This window comes from Teleopsis dalmanni, chromosome 1, assembly GCF_002237135.1.
Source record: "Teleopsis dalmanni isolate 2A chromosome 1, ASM223713v2, whole genome shotgun sequence".
In the NCBI taxonomy this organism is placed as follows: domain Eukaryota; kingdom Metazoa; phylum Arthropoda; class Insecta; order Diptera; family Diopsidae; genus Teleopsis; species Teleopsis dalmanni.
Genome location: NC_051846.1, coordinates 167,952,779 through 167,973,055, shown reverse-complemented (window position 1 = coordinate 167,973,055; position 20,277 = coordinate 167,952,779).

Here is a 20,277-nt window from a genome sequence, read left to right as displayed (position 1 = left end):
TTGATTCGTCTTATGTTGAATAAAGGTATATAACATACATACACATTTAAAAATATGAAACCCGTTTTGCATTTATTTGATTTTGAGGCTTCAGGATATAATTAACTTTTTTTAACCGTTTGTTGAATGGATCTTCTGGAACTTTCAAAAATTATCCATACCAAATTTCATACGATTGGCTGAATAAGTGAAAGACCAATTTAGTATTACTAAAATGATTGATAACATAAAATCAAAGAGTCTTATTTTGTTGAGCAAGAAAGTATATATATATGTTTTCTGTTGTGATTACATTTATATAAAAATAGCCATAGTTTTGAAAGAAATATATTTAATATAAAGTTTTCATTAATTTAGACTTTCTTGTCTAAGATCCTTACTCATCAAAATATTGATGACAGAATTTTTACCATTCATATGGTATTCTCTAAAGCATTGTTTCTTAATCTGCAGGTAACGAATCTTGACAGAAAACGGGTATTACGGATCATAGAAGATGAATTTTATTTATTTTTTACTTTTTGGTGGGTCGTGAAATTAATTAAGTTGAGAATTGCTTTACTAAAGCAAGTATACATCAATAGACCATAGAAATATAATAATTTTCTATAAGTAAAATATGCCCTGAATTGAATACGCAACAAGTAATATAGTAGTATAATATTACATATATATTCTGTAGAATAATTTGTTTCATTCGGTTCCCATAAAATGTAATTGGAAAATTAAAATGATTTGAGATATGGAAAACAGAATATATATGTAGTAATCAGAGTATTGAATTGTTTATGTATTTTTTTTATAAAAAAAAAGCTGCATGAGTAACCAATATATATTAACTGCTATTGTATTTGAGAATATAAATTAATAGAAAATCATTTTGCTGATCTGATACATAACTACTGCTATAAATTTTGCTGCCAACAACTAACAGTCAAAAGTAAAAAAAAAAAAATTCTACAATGCAATAAATCATAGAAAATTTGTTATAATAAATTATTTTACAAATCTTTATAAATATTAAATTAATATTTTTATAAATATTTGTATTGTATTAGTTTTTTTTTTTGCTAGGCTTTAGGTGGTTCCTTAATTTGTAAATAATATTAAAATACATAAACAATTACTTTAATATAATAAATTTAAAACATAATTATTTTAATATTATTAAAATAAATAAACAATTGCTTTAATATTACTAAAATAATTAAATTATTTTAATATTATTAAAATAAACAAGTACTTATTTGAATATTTTTAAAATAATTAACAATTATTTTAATATTATTGAAATAAATAAAAAATTATTTTAATATTATTGAAATAAATAAACAATTATTTTAATATTATTAAAATAAATAAACAATTGTTTTAATATTATAATAATTAAAAAAAATAAAAATAAAAATAATATAAATATTAAAATAAAAACAATAATCTTAATATTATTTTAAAATTATAAAAACTGCAAAGCTACGCAAAAAAAAACAAATATATATAATTATTTAATATTTATTATTAAGTAACTTTTCTATTCATTGGTAATTTATATTCCTTTATAATACAATGGAATTTTCAGATCATTCATTTTTAATATATTAATGGAAGCTTTTTTAGAATAATTTATTTTTTCTTATATTTACTAAATAACTATAATGAATAATTTTTAAAACATATTAGTTTTGTTTATGGAATATTTAATTTAATTATTTTTATTATTTGTTTATTATTTTCATCATTATAGTATTGTTAAGATAAATATTATTTTAGTATATTAAATATTAAGTGATTTCTTGTTTTTCTTCTCATTTTAAACTTGTAATATAAATATATTTGCATTTATATTTATTATTATAAAATATCAGTTTTTATTAATATTATATATTATTTGTATATATATGTTAACCTACTGATTCCCTTTCTGTTTTTTATTTTTTCACATGTGCATAAATAATATATAATTAAAAAAATGAAAACATAAATAATTTAGACAGCTTTATTTATTTTAAAATATTATATATACATAAAATAATATAAAAAACCAAAATTAAACTAAATAAAAATTAAATAGTTGAAAACAAAGTTTGCTATTAAATTCATAAAAATGATATCTATAAAAAAAGCATAATTAAATAAATTGTATACAAGATAAGCATGTGCCATAGGCCAAAATATGCAATACTCCATTGCATTAACTAAAATTTTTTATACATAAAATTAAGTAAATATATCAATTATTGTGTTAAATATATATTTATAAACAAAACCATATATAAATTTTAAACTAAATGTACTTTAAGTATGTCTAGAACGTATAATTAATTGCTAAAATATTAACAAAAAAAAAAAAATAAATAATTTTATTAATGAAATAATTATAATGCATAAAAACATTAAAATAAGTTTTTATATGAACAAAAAAAAATTTTTTAAATTAAAATTAATTTGCAAAAATTAAATACGTAGCATTTAAGCTTTATATATATAAATTAAAATATAATATATTTACGGTATATATTATATTTAATTATATTAATAAAAAACTTTTTACCATTAATGTAATAAAGTAAATGTTCTAAAGCAAGCTTAAGTAAAATAAGTAAAATTGCTGTCCCATAAGCGAAAAATTGGAGTACAATAGTAAGAAATAATCTCACAGTGGCACAGAAAAGTAAAGGTAAAGACTTGAATTTTTTGTAATAAAAAAAGGTAAATAAACTTAAAACTAAAAAAAATAATGATAATAAATAAACGATTTTTATTTTTGGCTACCAAATGAATAATAAAAAAATAATTACTACTATTTTATATTAAAATATATAAATATGCAATAATATTGTAAGAAAAAAAAATAAATTATTTGAAAATAGCTATATGAGAACTGAAGCCTAAAGACATGTAATAAGAACGCAATATATTATCCTAATACAAGTACATACATCAAATAACAGACAGAGACTAAAATTAAAGTAATGAAATACAAATTTACAAATACATCAATACTATCTATATTCCCTAACTATAATAAATATTATTATTATTATCATTATTATTAAATAATTATACAAAATAAGTATGGATTTAGATATGAGAAAAATGAAAATGTTGCCATTTGATAAAAATTTTTTTTTATACATATAACAATTTGAGAAGCGAATATATTCCAATACCAAGGATGTTGTCTTTTTTTCTTTTGTAATTTTGATATATAAACCGAAAATAAAACAAAAATTTATTCCAATAAACCAAATTAATGAATTTAAAACCATAAACAATTTGTTTTATATATAATTTTTAAAAATGTTCGATTTTCCGGACATGTTCATTTGTGAAGGATCTTAGTAAAGACAGAAACAGCTTTTGTCTGCTCATGATCTAAGAGCAACATATGCAGAAATTATAAATTCAAGCTTAAAAAATAAGTATTTGGTAAGTAGAAGAGCGGTTCTATAAGTAATCTTCGATGACAAACTGTATCAAATGCCTTCGAAACGTATAAAAATACCTAGTTGCTCAAAGTCAGGCTCACCGAAGACTCTTCAAAGTACATTGGTACATCCGCACAAACCAAATGCTAAGAGACCTTAGAATAGACCCGTTCAAAAAATACATAAGGGACAGAGCCCTGAAGTTATATGGGAAAACTGACAGGCTATCCTACTTAGCACTATCTAATCTTAGAGTAATCACTCTCCGCACGGGGAGGTACGCAAATCTTAGATCAATCACTGAATAATCATGAAGCTTATAGGGAATACATAAATTAGTCAATGAGATGGGTGTGACCCTGTAGTACCCCCAGCTATCAAAGAGTAAAAGTGCCCAGTTGGGCTGACTCGAAAAAAGGATTAACATATACATATACATATACCTAGGAACATAACTTTCTTTCTTGTAATATTTTTTAAATTGTATCTCTTGTCAAGTGGATTTTGTCAAGAGTTGAATGGCAGTAAGATTAACACTTTCAATGTGCTGTATATGCTATGTATGCTGTATGCTGGAGTTATCACAAACAAGCAAAGGTTAAAGTAGGATAATCCCTCTTACGAATTAAAGGTGTTTAAGGTCTTTATAGATTTTGTCTAATAGCAGAGATCACAGTTATTTTCAAACATGGAAAATCACTAAAATACACTTCAGCAAACAAGTTAATTAGTCTGTACCCCAGTCTATCTAAAATTTTTGAAATAAAAGTTTATTAGTCAAGCTCAAAACAATTAACACCAATTACTTGGTTCCTGATTTCAATTTCGTGCCAAACATGACCCATGTAATGGTTACAACGATTACGCTATTCTTTGATGTATAAGGTTTGGAAACATGCTTACTATATAAATTAAAACGAATGTAGTCGCATACATTTATTGAAATTCTAAGAACTTATCTATTTGATAGATTCTTTTGAATTAAAGTGAAACAAAAATTAATTTTCTTTAAGGTAACGTACTAGTCCCTATACGATACAATTGCCGATTTCAACTTGAAGAGAACAGTGACAAGGTCCGCACTGGCATTAACCAAGTTAAATGCAATCAGACACTTGACCTTATATGTTCAATCCCTCCCCTCCAAGTTCTTGAGTAGAAAATTATTAACACACCAATATGGCCCCTACGGCATTTAAATTTTGGAGTTTCGCAGCTAAACCAAACACGTTACGTGCCATTACTGTTGCACCCTACTATATCAGCAATGAAATTATAAAGCTTAAATAATTGAAACATCCCAATAGTACACAGATTTAAAGATAGTACGAGTACACAACAGAGATTTAAACATCTCCATGGTGATCAATTGCGAAATCATTTATATCCATTACCTATTGTATCTTGTCTTTGGACATATTAATAATAGGGGACTTTTTCAGTTTTTTGATTTTATGTGATTAATCTTAGAATTCACAATAAGCAATCTGTTGACATTAGTATAAATTCTCCGTAATAATAATGACTTAAACAAAGAGGTATACACAAGAAAAGTAAATATATAGGTTAAAATAATGTCTACAGAAAACAAATAGTACTTAAATCGGCAAGCAAGAAACATAATTAGTTTAAATAAAAAATTATTCCACGCCTCTGGTTTTAATATAAGACAACTATTAAATTTGTTGGTAGTTTCAAATCTTGGTAATTATAAATTACTTATAAATAATCCGTATTCAAGAAATATTTTTAATGATCATTGATGATGGGTATATGACAACAATCGAAACATCTGTGTTGCTCGCCAAAAATTAAATTATTAAAATTATTTAAATATATTGTTGTTATAATTCACTATTGTTCAAAAGCCTTTCTATTTAAAAAGTAGTTTCTTTTGTCATAATTAAATAAATTTAAATCAAAAATATTTATTCCTATTATATATAGATATTGTTAAAAATATATATTCTCTCGATCAAGCTGTTTACATTGTAAAAACCTGTCATATAGTATTAGTTAATTTATTTGCCAACCGAAAGCTAAAGTCATGTCGTACATTTCTTATTAAACTGTATTTTTTAATCTAACATATATGAATATTTACATACATTATTATTAAAACAAATACTTTTAATTAACACACTTTAAACTATTCTAAATAATGCTAAGTTTGTTTAAATATTCGTAATTCAATGGAGTAGATTAGTGGATTTGACCTTACAGATTGATATAGTCAAATCCATCTGTCTATTTGTTGTTTGTTTACATTTACTTCCTTACTAGTTGAACTAATGGAATAAAACTTTCTACAAAGTGAGACATTTATATTCTAGATAGAATATAATGAATAAAATTAGTTGTCTAAATTATTAAGCAGCTCTTTATCGAATTGTCTAATAAGACATTTAGTACTATTCAACTATTTTTCTAACAGACAGTTGAAGTTATGCCGAAGGTATATATTAATATTTACATACATTATTATATAAACAAAAACTTTTATAAACTATATCAAAACACATATCAATCAATTTTCTAACAGATGGCTGAAGCAATGTCGTACATATTCTATTCAAAAATTCAATTGATTAAAATAATATAATAATAAAATTTTTTGTTGTTGTAGTTCACTATGTTTCGAAACCTCTCTATTAAATACGATAGTTTCTTTTAAAAGTCACGATAGTTTCTATTAAATACGATAGTAAAAAGTCACCACTGTCAGAACTGACGTTAAAATCCAATTTAATATAATATGTATAAATCCAATAATATGTATATGTAAAAATCTAATTTAATATAATATGTGTATTTTTTATTAAGTTGTATTCTTTAATCTAAGTTAATATAATATACTTCCAATTATTTATAATTTTAATGATAAAAACTTTTTTATTATTTTTATTTTTGAAACTTTTAAAAAAAAAGGCAATATGTTTCTGATTTATTAAATAAAGAAATAACTAGCTATTTAACTAACTACATATAGTATTTGGTTTAATCTTTGAATTTATTATAAATAAAAAAATATTTAATAAATATTAATTATAACAAATTTATTTGTGTGAAGATACTTTATTAAAGCTTATATTTTTTTGTTATATATTTAATCACAAAATTTTGCCGCATATATATGTATATATTATTTTTTACAAAAAAATCATTCTTTTTTTATCTATTTGATTCCCTTCATATACCTAATTATACGCTTTTAATTAAGTTCTACAATTTATTATTAAAAATAAATTAAGCAATTGTATAACCCGAAACATCTGCTTCGTAAAACGAGTAATTAATGAATGTTGTTTTGTCGTGACTGTACATTTTCCAAAATTTTTTTAATTACATTCTCTAGTATATAAAAAAAATTAACGATAATATATAACGAAATTTAAAAGCCATTAAAAAAAAACAGACTACAACAAAGAACAATAAGGAATAATTTCTAAAGAAGTGTACCGTTATTACCACCCACTATCTCCGGGAAATCTCACACTTTCAATTTCATCTCGGTGCGTACTTTTCGTTTATATCTAATGACCACACCACGTAATTATGGCTACAGAACGGGGTTGATGATGATAACAAACTTCTATTTTTTTTCATTCTTTCTTTTTACAAAACTTAGTTTTTCGCCCTTAATTTTCCACTTTTTTTTATTTCATGAAAATTTAGCTTATTTTCCTAAATTCAAAAAACAAAATAATATTAAAAAAACGTGTAACACAATATATAGATGTGAAAGGGGTAGCAGTGGTGGTAGTCTTGTAAAAACATAAGAAAATCCATTTACTTAGCAACTCTTTCGCAAAAGCTACGTCCATTCTGACAGGACAAAATATTTAAATTTAAAAAAAGAAGAAGAAGAGTAAGAGAAGATGCCTGCAAAGAAATAAGTAACGGACACGCCAAAGCAAAAAAGCGACGAAGAAGCAGAAGCAGAATCAGTGAAACACAAATATATATAGAGTCAAATGTATTATAGCTGTAATATTATATATGCATTTAAACAAATCACAGCAACAAAAATCATACCTACGCACTTTTAGGAATCCTTTCTGGTCCAGAAATAGCAAAAAAAAAAAGAACAAAAAAAAATATTTCAAAAAATAAGAGAAATAAAACATTAATACAACTAAAGTACAAAAAAAAAAGTAAAAAAGGGAAGTTTTTGACAGTTGAATTCAAATTCGTATAATGATGGTTGTGGGAGGGAGGTAGGGGTTAAATTTTTAACAAATGACACGCACATCACAGTGACAACTCAGCGAAGGCTGCAGGACCAAGAGTTAAACGTGAGATGAGAAGGACACTGCCGTCATTAACATTTTTCCAAAAAATTTTCTTATCTATGCGCGGCAAAATAATTATTATTTTTGTTTTATTTTTTTGCGGCGCAGCTTTCCGGGGACCGTTTTCCCCAACGTCCTGAACCATCCATTTGCGTGTTTAGTCAAGTGTATTGAAAAGTACTTAGAAAAAATTCATTAAGAATATTTCTTTCTTGCCGCTTAAAAACCAAAAAAAAAAAAATAAATAAAAAATAAAAAAAACACCAAATACACTTACAAAATTAATATTTTTTGTTTGCATTTTATTTTTTTGTAATTAGACAATTGCCACGAAAAAAGGGTTAAAAAGTTTCCACTACGCATTTTAAAAAAGGGTTAAATAAACTTTTTGCAATTTATGTAATTTTCAAAAGAATCTCAATAAATAATCTAAAACGAAAAAAAAAAAAAACTAAAATGAATTATATAACAAAAAATGGTTATAAATAATTCATATTGATAGCGAAAGCTTCACAAAAATCTGTGGACTTTCTTCCTCACATTTTGGGGTGAAGGACTTCAATTTTAGTACAAATCTGACAAAATTTATTATGACAAGCCTTATAAATTTGAATTTCTTAATTTTGAAAATAATTACTTATTAAGCCATCGCAGAATGGCAAGAGTTTTCAATGTAGTTCTCAGAAGGGATGTACATTTATTTATTTATAAGAGAGGACAAATACAAAATATATATTGTGCTATGTTATTACTGAAGAGAGTCTCCTAAGATAACTTGAACAATTTGAGATCACCTTATAATATTATTTTGTTTGGGATCCCAGATCTATTCAATTTAATGAAACCCATACGGAGGTGCTAGATTTATTTTTTTTGGCAATAACACAGAATGAACAGATAAGATAAACAAAAATTCCATTCTGTAGTTCACTTAATCTGCAGATTTTGGTATTCATTTGTTATATTTTCGAAAGGTGGTAGTTAATAGGAGAACGATCGTTTAAAAAACAGGGATTACTCTGACGACTTCAGATATTTTGAGTCTGATAAACCAGTTATTTCTGTTTAAGGTTGTGTAATAAGTTGATTTTAATGATTTTTAAAATAAATATAATCATTTGTTGAAATCGTGGATTGGTTTACATTCATAAAAATATACAATTTTTACTAAATATTTTTATAAGGAGGTCCTTCAAGGACGTACAATAGCCGCATAATGACTTAACGATTTTATTATTGCTAGTTTTTAATTACCTATGACTCCTTAAATTCTAGACATTATTTTGTATACATTTATCACATTTTAATGTATACGGTAGATTTCAAAGCTAATGATGATTATGATAATAAAAGATAATGATTTACATTAACATTTCAAATATTTAAAGCAATATAAAGACTGGTTTTTACTCCATCAAGTTTGAGTATTAAAAATGGTATTACTCTTACAAATCCACTACGGCACTACAAATCTTTCGCTATCCGATAGTCTGTTGTTTTATTGTGGATTAAATTTTATTGATCCAAATCCTAATACCGTAACGGTCTATTATTATAAGAAATAAGAATGGTACATCGTTACTTATAAAATCAATTCTATCTATCTAAATTAACAAATCTATTCAGAGAGAGATTTTTCAATAATAATCTGGGAAGAAGTTATGGTTGCTGAAATACTGTAATGTCATTTGGTTAAAATTTTGGGATTGATTATACAAAAATAAAGGAGTTTTCTGATAAATATATGAGCTGAGCAGAAAAATGGGTGTAATATTTATTTTTCATTTCATTAAACGCACAGGTTTCTACCATTTAAGCATATCCTGTTGAGAAACCATTAAATAGAATTGTTTTAAATAAGAATACGAATACGGATGAAAAAGCATATCGTATATACTGTATTATTAAACTGGTTCTGAATTGTAGATGTACTCTTGCTAGCACTATCTGACTACTATTTTACAGTAGCATATTAAAGGTACCCTTGATTTGGTTTCTCTTTCATACTAATATTATGTGAAAAGAATATATATTAGTTTTTATTACCGGATCCTGTTCCTACCATTCTTAAATATTAATTTACAATCATTTTCTATGATAGACCAAAGTAAATTACCACTACAGTTAGTGTAGGGAATTTTGGTATATTCATCTATGAATTTTATTTAATATAATAATTAACCTATTTGTATTTTGTATTCCTTATGGTGAATCTTATATTTTCTAAAAATTTTTTTTAAAAAAATTTCACTTTTAATCTTTTTTGGCAAACATTTTACTCAAAAGCAATACAATGCTTTGGCTATAAAGTGGTTGGTATTGACTTTTGCTTCTCAATATGTCAGCACGTCTCTTACGAGTGTGTTGGAAAGTCCCTCTTTAATTGATGAGAATTGGTTGCTTAGTTCAATGCACCTGATCCGGATATTTACAACGCCTTTTCAAACATTTTCATACACTTTTGTACTAGTAACATGTATTATTGATAAGTTTATAATTGTATATCACTATTTAGTGATGATGTCAGGATAATGCTTTTATGAAGGGTGAATATAATAAAGGCAAGCAATTAAATATATATACAATATTTTCCTCATTTTTAAAAATTCATTTTTCTAACAAAAAGAAAGATGTTGTTTATGTACATTTTTTTGCTTCTATTTCTTTAAATTTGTTTTTAAGTTATGATACATGGACACTACGTGACATAAGCCAATATTTAACATTATCTGACCTTATAAACATTTGCTTTACGCAGATTTATTCCATTAGCTTAAACTAAATCAATTCTTTACACACTAATAAATAGATATAAGAACATCATTGTGTTTTTATGTCAACCAAGAATATACATCTATGTTGTTTTCGATGTTTCCTTCATCTTTCTTTCTTTCTTTCCTTCAAGTTTAATAAACAATACTTGAAGATACTTTTTCTGTCTTAACCAAATTTTAAATGTTTTGACCTTTTAAGCTGAAGGGAACCTGAATAGTAACGAGATCGAACTATCCAACGTAGTAGTTTTTCTTTTCTGTCTGTAAGTGACGAGACTTCTAGACTCATTCTTTGCAACTCTCCAGCTTTGTATTCTCCCCAGTATTCCTCTCCAGTATCCAGGGGAGGTTTCCTTAAGCTTTTCCTTAAGATTCAGAAATGTTCAATTAAAGGTATTTTGAGATTTATACAGAGTTTTAATTACTATTAGTTATAGGCCCATTTTGAATGCACCATAATCTTTAACATCTGTTGAACAACCATTTTCGCAGTTTTTTGTTGAATTCATTTTATTTTGTATAGTTGACTTTAATGTTTTATCTTCTAATTAAGTTGTTTTATGTATAGACCCTGAAAAAAAATCAGCATTTTGCCGAGTATGTATGGCGAAAAATTTGGTCAAGTGATTTTCAGTGGCTTTTTTATTAGTAATTTATTTATTATTAAAAAAGTTTAGTAAACACCGCAAAAATAGCAATCAGATAGTGCAAGTCAGATCCGTACTATACGCTCGATACATCAAAACTTCCAAACTAAGTTCTGTTAATTTCTTTGAACTCATCTACGCTGTGTATCCACCTTTATTTCGCAGAAAGTGGAAAGTATCCATAGTCACAGAGTGAGACTTTAACCCACTAAAACTACATCTTAGGAATAATTGGAGAAAATTTTCCCTACTGAACCGGGGGTAATGCGGGAAACTTCAATCCAGTTATTATGAGAAAGTTAAACTAAAAAGAGGCTAAGTGGTTATAGGTCTAGTTTTATTTAAGCCAGAAAGCATAGGCATGATATGAAGATATCTGTGGCATGGAATTCATATGATGAAACAACTACTCAATATAAAAGCGCTAACAAAAGGCACTAATAGAATATGTTACGATATAAAAACAATGATCGTAATGGGTATGTCATCACTGATATGATTAGCTGTTTATTGGGATAAGAGGATGCATGCAACTGGAGTGACAAGGTAGAGGGAGAAATATAGAAGAATGCGTGTGTGAGATATATACAGTCATACTTCCATAACTCGAAGTATCATTTTGCAAAGAAAAGGTTCGACTTATGGAGACTTCGATTTAGAGAATTTTTTTATTTTTGAACGAAACTGGAATCACATTTTAAGAAATTTATTTATTTGAAATTAAATAGAGCACAGAAGTGTAGTGAAGTGAAACATTCAAAAATTAGGGTTTGGAATTTTAATTTTTGTTTCTTATTTTTAGTGAAAAAAGATTCCAATTTTTTCGAAGTCTTACAGTGATCATCAGTTCGAATATCATTCGTTTGTAAATAAAAATTTTGAATTTTGAATGAGTCTTCATTCTTGCAAAGCTGATAAACAATTTCATTCATCGAATTGTCATCATCATTTTCCATTGCGCTAAAGAAAAGAAATTTTAAACATTTGATTTGGAAAAAAGAACTTCCCCTAACACCAATTATGAATTCATACTAAATACAAAAGTTCGACTTATAGAATGTATTTTCCCATATTCCTATTGGCTTATGACAATATTTTTAGTTATAGAGAAATTCAAGTTATAGAAGTTCGAGTTATGGAAGCAGAATTTTATTTAATTTGCTCTCTAAAACCTTTTTGCACTCTTTTCAGTTCGAGTTATAGAAAATTTGAGTTATAGAGGTTTGACTCCATATAAATTTTATATTTAATTAATTAATAATGTAATATATGATTTTTAATAAATAAATAAGAAAAAACAATGAAACATAATACAACATATAAAAATTAGAATATAAGAAAAAAAAAATAAAGAGATAGTTAAAATGCTTGTCAACTGCACTAAAAAAAACAATAAATAAACAAAAATAATTGCACGGAAACAGGAAAATGTAAAAATAAATTTTCGGAGGCAACGTTTTTATTAACATTTTTAGTGTAAAAATTGTAAATAAAAAACTCTGAGCTTTAATTTTTGCAGGGCACGAGTTCGATTTTTGGTATTTGCAGTCTTAATAAATTAGTTACGTAGAATTAAATACAAGAACTATTTCCAAGACCACTGATGATGGGTATTTGGGAAAATTCGAAACAGCTAAAAATTAAATGAATTAAAAATAATATAAAAAATATTTTTGTTGTTGTAGTTCACTACTGTTCGAAAAACAAAAAAGAAATAATAATAAAATATATAGTAATATAAGAAATAATAATAAAATAAATAATAATAAAATAAATAATAATAAAATAAATAATAATAAAAGAAATAATAATAAACTTTTTCAATATCAATCATACTTAGTTGCTTAAGTCTCTGATAAATTTAAAGTTTAATATTTTATTGCAAATAAATTGTTTCAGTCAAATAATGCGTAAGTAAACTTCGAAACTTCGAAAGAAGGGTATAAATTTGTATAAAAGGATCAAAAATTCATATATTAAAAATTAAAAATAAATACACACATGAGCTTTTCCAGACAAACATACACAAATTAAAACACAATGGCAAGTGTTCAGTGGTACAAATACATAAATAACACACTAATACTCATACATTAAAAGCATAGAAACGAAGCAGCATACGCGTAGCTTAACTTAACTTAACTCTGCACTTAGTCTTTCGAAGTCCAGCGCAGTAAAAAAGTAATGTAACGAACGAATGCTACGTCAAATTCGCAGAGTAGAAATATTTGCTCCTACAACACAAAGCAACAAAGCAACAAAGCAAACACGTAAGCAATGATGCTGGAGCAATGATTTGCATGGTGAGACTACGGACGAACGATTTTCTATAGGCAAGCAATGAGTGTGTGAGGCTAGCGAAGTTGGATGGGTGGTAAAGTGAATGGGCGGTTTGTTGTTTAGAGTTTGGACTTGTGGCATGTGTGAATGCGTAACAGTACATATACGTGAGTACACACATGCTCATATATATATTTATTAGTATGTGTTCGTAAGGTATGTAAGTCTGGCCATGTATGTATGTACGAGCAATTGTATGTGTGTTTTTTTTAAAATAAGAAACGAAACGTGTCTCATTCAAATGCTGGCTGGCTGGCAGTTCTCGGTGCACAGAGCATGTGAATATGTTGTTGTAACTACTATGCACTAACAGTGGTATGCCCCCCGTACGCTCGCCACTCATGCTACTCATACTACTCATGCCAATCGTAACTACTCTGACTTTCAATGCCATTTTACAATATTTAAAAGTAACAGCAAAAACGGACGTTCGAGATTGGCATGATATAGTGGCGGTAGTAAGTAGAAAGTGGGTGGGTGGAGTGTGGAGTATGTTATTGCTGTTGTTTGTGTTCATGTGTTCATGATTGTTGGAATGGGGAAATGAGAGATTGTAAAGTAGAATTTTAGTATTACAATGAAAGCAAACGACTTTGGTGTATTGTGCGTAGGTACGAAGTTGCTTAGACAGACTCGCTGGCTATATGCGGAGTAGTGCAGCCAGCCAGTACTACAACTACTTTTAACCAGAAACGCATGCTGGCGAAGTGTTTATTTGTTGGTGTGTTTGTGTGTTGTGTTTTGTCTTGTGTTTTGTTGTTTGTGTCTTTTTGTTTGTATATTTAGCTTTGACGGACGAACCAAATGATTTTATATTTGCAAGTCTTACTTTACACACATACGAGATGGAAATTTAAAATCGTTGTAACGAGCATTTGGTCGGTCGTTCTCTTTGCAAAGTAATAGCAGTGGCAAAAGTGAAACTGAAAGTTAAAGTGTTGGTGTTTGTCGTTGGAGGGAGGGTGGTCGGTAAGAGGTAAGTGAATTGGTGAGTTAGTGAGGATTTTAAACTTGTACACACGAGGAGCATATATTGTATATTTGTAGGAAATTCTTTATTCCTTGACTATGACTCTTACGTTGGCTAATATAGTATGTAATCTTGTAGGCATTGTTGTTGCTACTATTGTTGTTGTTGTTATTGCAAATATTACTTTAGGGTTGTTGTCGGAAAGTAAGTTGATTTGATATTTAGTGGAGTGGGTGAGAGATAAATGTTACGTACGTACAAGTATTTGCTTTAAAAGTGAAAGTCCATTCCATATGAAAAAACATACGCACTGGTTCACATGTGGTACTTTAGCCTATTTTGCATCGCCGGCAGCGGATTTTCTATTGTAAATTAGAAATGGTCCTTTCTACAAATAAATTCATGTAGGCATATATTTCGGTAGTGTGAGTAGAGATTTCACTTTCGTTATTTGTACGTACGTACGTACGTACTTGTAGGTGCACACATGCAAAAGAACACATGTAAATGAATGACATGTTTATATGTGTAGTAGTAGTTTGTTAGCCAACTCACGTAAATGTGCTTACTTCCGTAAATGCTTTTGTGTGTGTTTGTGATTTGCAAATACTGTTGGATTAAAATTTCCTTTGTGTAATTAACTTTAAGTTTATAATATTTATATATGATAGCATAAGCATACACACACACATATGTACTTATATCCTGCTTATATGCGTAAATGTGTGTAGGTGTCTCTTGAGTGCCCATATACATTGTATTTTACCCATTATTTTGCATTTTATGAGTAGAGACACACAAAGGCATTGCATAGTTTAAATCTCATAAGTTGGCCATTAGTGGGAACGGGGTAAGGTGAGCTTAAGCTGTAGTATGTAAAACTTTATATATGTAAAATTTATTGTTTTCAAATTTTACGCTCCAGAAAAAGTTTCAAAACTAAGTAGCAAAAAGTTTTGATCTATTTACATATAAGAAAGAGGTCGATTAAAAAAAATGATAAGTTTTGCATGTAGGTTAAGCTTATTTGAATAGAACTTCAAACAATTTAAAGAGCAATTTTTTGCATTATTGCTTAACTTTTTTTTTAAATAATTTAATAATATTTCAGATCTATATTTGAAGAAAATTTAATCTAACTGGATTTAAGGTCAGTTAATAAACACTCAAATTGTTAATAAGTAATAATAAAATGTAGTTGTTAATATTAAGTTTTTGTCAACATTGTTTTATATATTTAAAATTTATTAATTTATTTTTTTTTTCAATTTATAAATTATTTATTGAATCTTTCTAAAAACGAAACTAACAATAAATGAATCAAATTTTAAAACTATATAAATTTATTTTTTTCCCTAAACCATTGTTTTGAAAAAAACTATTGAGACATTGAATTATTTATAAGATAAGATTCAAAATTTAAAATTAAAATTGAAATTAGAATTAAAATTAAAAACTAAAATTAATTTATGGTAAAATTAAAATCAATTAAAAAAAAATCACATTCAATTCAATACAATAAAATTTATAATATTTTAAATCAAATAAAAATTTATTTATATTTAAAAAATTTATTTATTAACGATCTAATTGGTTAATTTAAATAGAACCAAAAAATCTATAATTTATTATTTATATAAAACCAGTTCATATTTTATTCAAATATTTTTCCAATAATTTGATTATCTTCGATAGTCATCTTCAGGGAAACTAAACAAAATATATAATGTTCAATTTTATAGCGGAAAATTACAAAGAAAAATTATACAATAAATACAATAATAATAATGGTAACAAGAAAAACAACAAAAGAAAAGAGAAAAAAAATTATAAAAATAACATATACAAACATACTGTGTCATTTGTTTATAATATTCCTATAAGCCTGAGCACAGTTGTCCGTATAATTTTATTATTTAATCTCTTACTATTTGGGATTTTAAGTATTGAAAGCATTTCCAGAAAGTACCTTTTATTTTGATTTTATTCTTCATATAAGATCCTTGCATTATCAAGATCAGGCTCATGTTTGCAATCAATACAATGCACAGCCAATGCTGTACTGGTTTCAGCATCACTTTTATTTTTCAAATAATTTTTTTTTATTTTTAGTCGTACCTATATATATTTTATTACATACTTTGTACCCATCACATTATTCACTACTTCGTATAAATAATTTCTACTTTTTTCGCTTTCCTTAATTTTAGGAACTTAATTTTAATTTATGATGTTTTGTTCACAACGCAAGGTATACATTTTAGTTGAGTTGCGATCATGCGTTGTTAAGAAAACAAGCTATCTTGAAGCAACAAGGCAAATGCAAACACCATATACAAAAGAACAACAATTTTGTAACAACGATGGTCTTGTGCTATTTGTAAAAAACCATTTGAAAACGCTCGACAAGTCTTTTATCATGTTTCGTCTTCTGTATGATGCAGAAGCTTGGGTAACTACCAACAAAGCTTATGTTATTAACAATCACCAAGTCCATAGTCAACCCAAGTGATTGTAATCTTTCAGGTTACTGATATATAGGAGCTTACGAAGAAATACTGACAACTATACGTTCGAAGTTCTGAAAGACTTTGTATATTTGGAAAACAGCGTAAATACTAGAAAAAATTCAAAAAAAAATCGAATCAATCTTGCCAACAGATGTTACTTTGGACTAAGTAATCAATTGAGTAATAAAATCCCCTCTCTACAAACAAAAATCACACTACAAATCCTTTATCATGTCTGTCCTACTGTATGACGCAGAATATTGGACAATTATCAACAGTGATGAGAAGGCGTTGGAAGAATTGGAGAGAAATTCTTTGATAAATCTTTGGATCTACTTTATGCATTGACAACGAGTAACAAATTAGTTGGAACGATGAGTTGTACGAGCTATACCGCAACAAAACATAGTTTAGCGCATTAAAATTCGGTTTTGCTGGCTTGTTTATGTCGTGTCAATGAAAGAAAATTTTCTGGCTGGAAAAATATTTAAATTGGTGGACATCCATCCACATCTTTGGTGGAAGGACCAGGTGACTAACTTTATAAAGGTACTCGTACTACCAAATGGCGACAGCCAACAAGTGTTTGGACTGTCTGGCAGAGGCTACACAGTTTTTCACCGTCATTCAATACTGTTTGATATACTTTTTTGAAGTTGCATTCAAATTTTCAAATATTCGGATATAATGAACCCAAAAAGTGACCGGATAGGATCAGATTACAATTTGTTCAATAGAGAAATTTTTCACATCAGAAAACAATACTTGGCAGAGTTCTTTTAATAATCTATTTGCTCCATCGATTTGTTTAATTTTAATCGGTGAAATGTAAATATTTGGAATTTGAAGCGTTATAAATTTGGTTATCTAACTAAATATTTCACGTTATTACACAAAAATATAATTTTATAGTAATTTTTAATTTTACAACCATAATATATTAAAATATTCTAACAATTGATTTCAGTCAATACTTGCATTTATAACATATAATTAATAAACTGAATGAGAATTATAAATTTTTTGTATATTAAAATAAATATATATTATTTGAGATTATTAAAATAAATTAATATTGAATGAAATTTTAAAATAAAGTTTTAAATTAAATTAAAATAAATAAACACAGATAAAAAGTGTGAAAAAATGTATTTCGTCTATTAAGATAGCAGATTTTACTTGAAGAATAGCCAGGATAAATTTATTGACCGTAAGTTTTGTCGATTGAAAGAGAGCTACACATCGTAATTATCTACTGAACCCATTTTTGCGTAATCCTTTTCGATGTTAATAAAGATAGCATTAATATTACGCTTGTTATTCCCATAACGCGGATATGTATATGTTATCAGCAGTCTTATGATTTAAGAAGTGGACGTAAAATATTCTGCCATACCGAAGTACTTCTGTGCAGTGTGTGATCAATCATATGATTGATGAAATAGAAATCGATGAAATTGAAAAGTTGTCATGATAATGGATCATCTTATTTGCACGGTATGAAAAGATTCAGATATTTTTTTGCGGATTATTGTAGTTAAAACACAGTCAAAAATACATTATAAAGAATTCTCGAAACATAAGACAAAAAGCAGGATCGAAAAAGTAGGATATAGTATAAAGCAAAGTACGGGCAATGCGAATTGAAAGAAGTAGGGTGTAATTGTGAAGTAGTATCACAAGCTGTTATACCTAACATAATATGATAATTTATTGTCGTAATGAACAAATTTGTTGGTTGAATTTTTTAGTTAATTCAAACCATCAATTTATTTAAGCCTTTTTAGATACAGGCGCATAGGTATATGCAATAAACATTTTATTATTGTTATCATCTTATTGTAATTAGTGTTCATTTAGGCACCTACACCGCAACAAATGTTTCATTATAGCTGTAAATTAGTGTTTATTTAGGATAGTATGCCGCAATAAAACACATAATATATATAAACCAGATATATATTTTGTCAATATCTAATAATAAACTCATCAAGTAGACTATATTTAAATATCTATAAAGATTTACTATCTGCAAATACCCATTATCATTAATTTGTGATTATATTTTAATGTATGTTAAAAGTCTTTTATGATTTTTTTATAACGAAGTTCGACTCGGTTTTCCTTTAAGGAGCAATCCTTTGATTGAAAGGAACATCAAAGAAAACCAAAAGAAATAAATTAATTGCTAATTTTTCTAAAATGCAGTGAAACGTATCGAAAAATACCAAAAAAGTATTAGAAAGCAATAGAATAAAATCAAAGAAAATTAATGTCAATTCGATCGATAATAGAAATACAAAATTTGTAGGAATTCAAAGGATACATAGATCGTAATTCAAACTGTCAGAGTGCGTAACTCAATTTAGAATTTCTTTTTTTTACATTTATTTTGCAAACATGCAAAAAATCTGTTAAAGAAAAAATGCGTTCACAATGGGAAATGGGAAAGAAATAAAAAATAACGCAAGGCTGGACATGAAGCCCTAATGATGAGGGTGGTGGTGGTGGTGGTAATGTTTGCCCAGTGAAAGTGAAAGTAAAAAAATTGTAAACATACATAGAGAGAAGCAAATATCTTTTATATTCCACAAAGAATATATGTAACGATTGCACAAATCCTTTGGCAAAAGCTTTGTTTTTTCATCTTTCCGAGAATGTTCACTGTCCATTCCGCAAAGACCCATCATAACAGCGCGTGCGGCTTCAAAGTCAGGTACAATGTAAAATCATAAAAAAATAAGAATAATGCAAAAGAAATAGAAAAAAAAACATTGACCAACAATACAATAAGAGAAAATACATACCTACATAAATACATATACTTATATAGATATATAAAAGTATATATATTAAAAGGGTTTTGAGAAATAAAGGCTTGAAAGCAGTAATACAAAATGTAAAGAAAATCTTTACAGCTTAACTCGTACGTACGCATACGCATGGTTGTGCTGGCATTCCCATTCCCACTCCCATCACGTCTCGGCCGTTTTAAATTGTTTGCACCTTCGGTATGAACCACGTTTTTGTGCGTTTGCACGCATAATAATGAAAATATAATAAAAATAAAAATGGGAATAAAAAAATACTCAAACACAATTTCAATGCCTGGGATTTGGCGAATTGATAGGACAGACCGCCAGGAATCATTCAGGCACAAGCAGGGCACAATTTTATTTCTTTGTATTCATCACATTGACTATTATTTTTGTTAATAATTTTTGTGATAGCTTTATTGTATTTGAAAGATATTTAGAATGTGATGTGATCGAAGGAATATACTTTGGAAGTAAATTATAAGTCTAAAATCTTTAAA